This window comes from Phascolarctos cinereus, unplaced genomic scaffold, assembly GCF_003287225.1.
Source record: "Phascolarctos cinereus isolate Bilbo 61053 unplaced genomic scaffold, phaCin_HiC Scaffold_5;HRSCAF=322, whole genome shotgun sequence".
Taxonomy (NCBI): domain Eukaryota; kingdom Metazoa; phylum Chordata; class Mammalia; order Diprotodontia; family Phascolarctidae; genus Phascolarctos; species Phascolarctos cinereus.
Window position 1 is genome coordinate 389668409 of NW_027555958.1, and position 7376 is coordinate 389675784.

Below are 7376 nucleotides of genomic sequence, written 5' to 3' on the forward strand. Positions count from 1 at the left end.
GGGTTAAAGGCAAAAGATAGTCTCTGAACTCCAGGAGCTTACAATCTAATTAGTAAGACAACATGTGAAAAAAATATGTACAAAGAAGCTAAATACTGGATAAATAGGAAACAATTAAAAGAGTGAAGGCACTAGAATTAAGAAGATTTTGCAAAGACATCCCATTGGTTATGACATGTCTAGCTGGGATTTTAAGGAAACCAAGGAAATTGGGAGGCAGAAATGATGAGGCAGAGTATTTCAGGCAAAACGGAACGGTCAGAGAAAATGTCCAGAGCTGAGAGATGGAGTGCCTGGTTGGAGAAATTAGGAGACCAGTGTTAGTGCTCTGAAAAGTATGGTGAAGTAGAGGAAAAGTGTATCACATTACAAGACTGGAAAGGTAGGGAGAACCAGGTTATAAATGACTTTGAACTAAACATCTATATATCCCCCAACAAATATATGTGTATTTATGAATGTGCATATGTGTATAAAATGTGTGTACATGCATGTGTACTTATGTGTGTGTATTCATTTTGTTGTCAATTCAAGAGAAGAAAAATATTATGAACATGTATATATGATTTATTTTTTCCTTGTAGGAACTGATTTCTCAAGGTAACTTTTGAAGAAACTGATTAATTTATTGAAAAAATATTGCCAAATAATGAAATGGTGAACAATATGTATTTAATTGAATCAGCTGACCAAACGTCTGATGCACTGCCTCATGATTAGGTAATAAGCTGCTACTGAAAGAAATAACTTTGGGAAGACTTTGTTAGGCTAAATGAATGTGATCCTAATTGTCATACTCTAATGGGTGAACAATATATTTTTTAAAGTGAATCTCATTTTGCACAACCAAAGTATTTTGGAATAGTAATAGATTCAAGTGCTATCTATGGGAAATACTAGTTGTATGGCCACAGACATATCAATCAGGCTTTTAGTATCTCCGATGTTGCTGTTCTTCAGTCATTTTTTCAATTTTGTCCAACTCTTCATGACCACATTTTTAAAAATACTGGAGTAATTTGACATTGTCTTTTCTAACTCATTTAATATATGAGGAAACTGAGGTAAACAGGGTTAAATGACTTGCCCAGCACAATCTGAGGCCAGATTTGAATTCAGGAAGATGAGTCTTTTTGCTTTTAGGCCTGGCACTCTATCTGCCACCTCCCTGTCCCTAGTATCTCCAATCTCTTTCAGAAATATAAACTTCTGATAAATTGCTGGTCTGCATCCATGGAAGAAGAGTTGTCCACTGTAGTGTAGTCCCAGGTCTAGACCAAAATAAGCAAAAGAGAAAAAAAAATCATACGATAATAAACTTAAAGCTACAAAGAATCAGAAATTACATTAAGTCCAACCCCTCATTTCACAGATGTTGAAATTGAGGCCCAGGTCAAGTATGATCATATAAGTTAAATAAGTAACTGTCAGAAGTGGCTAGTGCCTTTGAACTCCAGATTTAATATTCTGTCTTCTGACTCCTTCTAATATCTAGGTAGAAAAAAATATTTTTGTTTTTTGTGCATTTATGAACATAATCAAGGAGATGCTGAAAAGTTTAGCTGAAAAAATATACATTTTTGCAAGAAAATTTCTTCAGATGTACATTTAAGGAGATAAAACCATGTGTTTACATGCCTTTTGTGTAGAACATAATCATTTGCTAAGTAAAATCAAAGAGAAATTTTTTTGCATTAATTAGAGTATCACTTTTTGAAATATTTAATAGCATTACTTTGTACAATATATATTTACTACATACTATAGAAAAATAAGTGTTTGAAAATTTACCATCTTTAATATCCCTAATACAGTATGACAGTATTGTTGCACATCCACTAAATAGTATTAGAAACGGTTATTTTTGTTTCAATTCAATTTTCAGAATGAGGCTTAATTCACATGTTTCACATAGCATTTTATTTTATCCTTTTTGAATTACATATTACTGCATTAGTGGCAAGATTATTGGGGCAGAGAGCATTTAATTCAATTCATTAAAAACCTATTAAATTTGCATGTTGTAAAGGGGGTAATGATTACTTTTTATTAAAATACACTTTCTCCTTTTGACAGCTGATAATGTCTTTTACAAATCAATATAATACTAGAACATACACAGTAAAATAAAGGTTAGATGAACAGAAAAAAGTGTCATGCCAGAGCATTCTAGGACATAGAAAGGTTTTGATTCTTAGATTTCATTATCAAATGGCTTTATGTTAAAAATCATAATCTGTTCCTTTTCTGTGGGGTCTCTATGTTGACCTTCATTACTTTGGGGCCAAGTTAAGCTCTCCACAACGTCACTGCTTAATCAGCTTTATTTTAGCTGCCCTGAAAATAGAAAGGCTTATTGAAGCACATTAAAAACTAAGCTCAGAATGATGAATTCACTTTTCTTTTGCTGTTATTTCTTGCAAGGCTTTTTCTAGCTGAGAAGGCTGCCTAGCAATATATCCAGGACTTTGAACATAGACAAAGCTGTTAACCTGTAATCATTCAGGAAGCAAAGACTTAAAGTGTGTTTCCACATGTCTCCAACACATTAATCAGAAATCTCCTACTGCACTTCTCAAAATGATGGAGAAGAAAAATGGTTAGGTTGATGGATTCTCTTTCCCTAAATGAGCTTCAGATAGAAAGCCCTTTCAGGAGGCCACTTTTCCAATATGATCATGGAATATTATCAAAAATACACACTACATTTTCTAAGGGGAAAGTTTTAAAAGATTAACTGCGTCACTATAGACTTTCTATTACCTTAACATCAGAAGGAACTTCTGAAACAAAGTCTTCTGTATATATATTTAGATATATATTTTGTTTTGTTTTAATGTATTACAGCTATTCCCTCAAGTACTGCCTCTGGAAAGCAACCACCTCCATTCTAAATGAAGAGTTTCTTAAATTACTAATAAAAACAAAATCATAGGCTTCTATGGATAGTTTTATAAGAAAGTCCAGATATTAGTAAAATGGTTACATCTTTCTCTCTCTCTCTTACATGTATACAGTATGTATATATATATATATTATATATATATATATATATATATATATATATACACACAATGTTTTATATATTCTATATTTATAAAAGTCATATTCTTACCCCTCTTTAAAACACATGGATTGGGCCAAAAATTAGAATTTCAGAAATTTACATCAGTAGGGGAGAATGTAGGATGATTTATTGTTTTATTTTGCTAAGATTCTATTAACCTATAGCAAGACAGAGTGAGATAGTAAATGAAGGGTCAAATTTAGAGTGAGGAGGATCTGGTTTCATATCCTGCCTCCAAAATTCTAGCTATATGATCATGAGCAATTCTTTTAAGCTTCATAAACCCAGACAATTTTCCCATACTGTAAGTTATAAATGAGTGTCTAATCTGCATCATTGGAAGGAGTTTTAGTACTTGGGGTTCAGTAAACTGATAAAATCATGGTTCTGGTCCAAATTGCAGACTACTTAATATTTCAATTACTATGGCTAAATATTTGTGTTTTCTGCAATGTGAAATTAGAAACATTTTTGTCCACTTTTCTAAAGCAGTTTAATTATTTGTTTAAATTTCCTTTAATCATTGACTCCTCCTCATAATATGAAAAATATTAATTCCCTGTTTAACAGTGATTCTCTTCTCTTCCTCTAACAACACACTGTTCCCATCTCTCCTTTAATTTTGAAGGATAATACATGTTTATGTGTAATTGTACAAGGAATCTAATTATTTTCCATTTTATACACAGTAAGGGAATTAACCACAATATAATGGAGCTTGATCAGAGGAGCCCTGGTCAATTGAAACACATCCCACTGCCTACTTGATGAAAGTATAGGATATAAAAGGCAGAAAACAAAGAAAATTTGCTTTAAGAATTTGAGTAGTCACTTTTGGACTTTGTAAAGACTTTACCAATTTCCAATTTGAGGAAATCATTTTATACTTCATAAAGATTTTGAGAATAAAACCTTGAGTGTCTCATTGACCTATTGTCAAGTTGCAATGTGTGAATAAATAAGAGGGTCCCATGCACTACTAGTAAAATTTGTGTAGTGAGTCCTTTTGGTGGCATGAATAAGTTTCTCCATTGACTTGGTAAAATCATAAGACAATTAGTAATTGGCTTATTGAAAGATGAACTGCACCCTGAGTTCCCTTACAAAAGCACAAACTAGAAATTGATTTTTCCCTGTCATTTTTGAGAGTGATTTCATTTCAGTAATTTCTTTTGCTGCCATGAAGACATCTATCCATAGAAGTAGAAGCAAGGTCTTGTTTCTTTTATTTTCTTTTTCTCATCTTTTCTTTTTTAAAAATTATTTTATTTTTAGTTTTCAACATTCACTTCCATAATATTTTGAGTTCCAAATTTTCTCCCTATCTCTTCTCCTCCCTCCTCCCCAAGATCGTGTGCAAATTGATATAGGTTCAACATATACATTAAGGTCTTATTTCTTTAGCAATTGTTCTTAATAGAGGAAGAACTTGATAAGTAGAAGATGTCTGGCCCAGAGGAAAATAAGTCCAGAGAGTACTGCTTCAAGATTGAATTTAGTTATGGAGAGAAGCAAATTCAAAGAGCCCAATGGAGCAATCTTCCCAACAGAAACATTGCAACCAGGAAGAGTAACATGAGGACACCATAAGAAGAGAAATACCATCTGGGACCTACAATGTCAACATGATGACTTGTTTTGGCCAACTGCAATAGGTGAGTCTCTCTACTAATATATACCCAATCTTTACTATGGGTATTCCTATCTTTCCTACTAACATGCTGTGTATTTGGTACAATGAGTCCTAGATAGAAGGCATGTTATATAGATTTTGTTCTTACCATACTATGTCAGTAACTACCTTTTCTTTGAAGTTATATACTCTTTTTTTTTCTTTTTGTTGAGGCAATTAGGGTTAAGTGACTTGCCCAGGGTCACACAGCTAGTAATTGTCATGTCTAGTCTGAGGCCAGATTTGAACTTACGTCCTCCTAACTCCAGACCTGGTGCTTTATCCACTGTGCTACCTGGCTGCCCCTGTAATGTAGCCTTTCACTCTCTAGTGAAGATAAGCATATCGATGCGGGTCCATGACCTATATAATTTGAAATGTATGGACCCACATTCTTCCAAAAACCTAGGGGCAGTCATTCCCAGGGAACTTATTCTGAAAGTGAGAGCCATGAGGTTTGAGTTCAGAAGGGTGCTAAATATTTGTATATACATAAAATATCTCTCTGGGCTACATAATTTTTCATTGAGACACTGTGCTTTGTACATATCCACACATGTAGCTACATAATGTTTAAATAAATGTTTTTTCTTTGCGGTTGTTATGTAGTAGACTATTGAAGTAAACTTATCTGCGGGGAATTCAAAAGTATTTCTTTTAAACTGTGGACCAATAGAGTATCTTGGACATATCATAGTTATTCTCTATGGCACAAAAGTTGGAAGTGTGTGTTGTACTTATACATACAGATAAAAATAACTCAAGTGACTAAGAAATTTTGTATCTACATACAATATAGTAGACACACACATATAAATACATGGATCTCCCTGTACCAAAGCAGATTTGCAACTTAGTTGCTCAGATACCTGGCGCACTTAGTTGCCTAGGGCACCAAGTGATTAAGTGACCTGTCCAAGCACATGCAGCCAGTATGTTCAGCAAGCAGGACTTTAAATCAAGCCACCATGATTCCAAGGATTGGCTCTTTATCCACTGTGCCACTAATTGATAAATGGCACCCAATTCTCCAATTGATAAATGGTCAAAGGAAGTGAACAGGTAGTTTTCAGATGAAGAAATTAAAGCTATCTATAGCTTTATGAAAAAATGCCCTAAATCACTACTGATTAGAGAAATGAAAATTAATGCAACTCTGGGGTACCATCTCATACCTATCAGATGGGCTGACATGACAGAAGAAAAGAAAAATGATAAATGTTGGAGAAGATGTGGGAAACTAAGAACATTAATGCGTTATTGGTGTAGTTGTAAACTGATCTAAATATTCTGGAGAGCAATTGGAACTATATCCAAAGAACTATAAAACTGTGCATCTTTGATCCAGTAATAACACTAGCAGGTCTGTATTCCAAAGAGATCATAAAACCCACTTCTAAATACTTCTGAAAAAAAGTAGGAAGGGCTTTCTCGAAAGGAAGATATTACAAACTGACACCTGCAAATATGGCCATGTGAATAAAGTATTTAGAAATACATAAAAATTGCTAAGTGATTTATAATTAATTGGGAAACAAAATATTTAATGCCCTAAAATTCACAATAATTTCATACTAAACTTCATCACCTTTTTTATGTAACTCCAAGATAAGGATTTCCATTCCTGAGTCACCTAGACCTCCTTATATCAGCTACTCAAGATTTCTTTCCAAGACTCTCTTGTTTTCCAATTGCTTATGTGCTTTCCTTTTCATTCTAAAATTGGAAGAGGTTTTCATAGATAGTTTTTTTTTAGATTTTAACTTTTATGGATATAGAGATGGTATCAATAGTGACAGTGATTGTAGAGGTAGAGACTGAGAAGACAATCTTTTGATGTGAATAATCCTCCTAAATACTTACATTTGGTTGGAATGTATTCATAGGTTTCTGAGATTTTTTTTAAAGAGGAAATTAAAGATCATCTAGGCCAACCTAGTCATTTTGGCAGATTCAGAGATAGAAAATAGATTCAGAAAGCAGTGATTGCTTGTCTAAGTTTACCCAGATAGCAAATAGTAAAGGAGATTTTAAGCTGATGAAATCACTAGTCACAGATTAATGTCAATATATGAAAACATTTCTGGTATAATGAAACAGAGCTCTCTCCTCTGCATATATGAAAAATATCATCTTTATCAGTGACTTAGATGAAGGCATAAATGATGTTTATTAAATGTGCTCCATTATTATTTAGCATTATTTTATTATTATATTTATTATTTATTTATTGTGAAAAATGCTTATTAAATCTTCAAATATCAAAAATCTAGGAGGTATTGCATATTATTAGAAAAGTTAAGATCTAAAAAGATATAATGCTATTATGACCAGCCAAATCTAATAAGCTGAAATTTAACGTGAATTAAAGTAAATTCCTACACTTAGGTTCAAGGGATCTACTGCACAAACAGTGGAATGGGTAGGTGTCAGTAGATTATGGTTCACCTGAATATTTGTGATTTTAGTGGACTAGAAATGAAAATTGAATCGACTATATCACATGGTAGACAAACAAATTAATGCTTTTTAAAGTTTCATTAATAGAACCTGACTCAATAGAATGTTGAAGTAGATATTTCTCTTATACTCTACCTACTCAGACAATACTTGAAATTTAAATATGCAAATCTTACC